Source organism: Etheostoma spectabile, chromosome 15 (genome assembly GCF_008692095.1).
Source record: "Etheostoma spectabile isolate EspeVRDwgs_2016 chromosome 15, UIUC_Espe_1.0, whole genome shotgun sequence".
NCBI lineage: Eukaryota > Metazoa > Chordata > Actinopteri > Perciformes > Percidae > Etheostoma > Etheostoma spectabile.
Genome location: NC_045747.1, coordinates 20,648,621 through 20,649,217, shown reverse-complemented (window position 1 = coordinate 20,649,217; position 597 = coordinate 20,648,621). Strand labels below are relative to the sequence as shown.

At 42.2% G+C, this 597-nt stretch overlaps 1 protein-coding gene and 1 long non-coding RNA gene across 2 annotated transcripts in view; both read right to left on the bottom strand.

Annotated features, from left to right (window-relative positions):
• Positions 1 to 597, bottom strand: part of LOC116703247 (transmembrane protease serine 9-like) — a gene marked incomplete in the record, with an annotated part of 81,409 nt that overhangs the window by 70,407 nt on the left and 10,405 nt on the right.
• The window catches only part of LOC116702571 (uncharacterized), a 22,357-nt gene that overhangs the window by 15,551 nt on the left and 6,209 nt on the right, over positions 1 to 597 (bottom strand). The gene's annotated exons all lie outside the window — the stretch shown is intronic.

Genomic DNA, 597 nt, shown 5'->3' with positions numbered 1-597 from the left:
ATTTTTCACATTCCTGCACAAAATTGTAAATCTCTTTTATTCATTCTATGCACAAAAACAATGCTTTCTGGGTCTTGTAGTTGACTTTTCAGTGAAGCAAAAGTTTTTCAGCCAAGCATTGTTGTTGTTTCTGCTGATGATTTGTCCTGGAGACAGCTGTAAGGACCCTGGATGCCTGGTTTAATCCCTTTAACCTTACTACTTAATTCCTCGTCGTCACCAGAAACAAATCATACATCAGTGTTAATCCAGCTATGACCTAAATTGTCTCTCAAATTCAAGCTTGTTTACATTCATTTGTGCTCGTCACATCATGTACAGTACAGTCAATCCTTCCAAAAAGGTTGGAGGCTCCTATAAGAAAAGTTGGAGACACGCTGAGAAGACGAGGAAATGGAAATAGAGGAAGACGTGGAAGTGAGCGGGAGTGTCACCACTGTTGAGGAGAGTTGCGTTGGTGGTGATAGAGTTTGAAGCTGGGGATAAGAACCCCACAGTTTGAGCCAGGAAGCTTTTAAAGGTGCTCAGTTTGGGGAATAGCATCACTGCATCTCGTGTTTGTCTGGTGGTGTTATCAGCTGATAACACTGCTGCCTG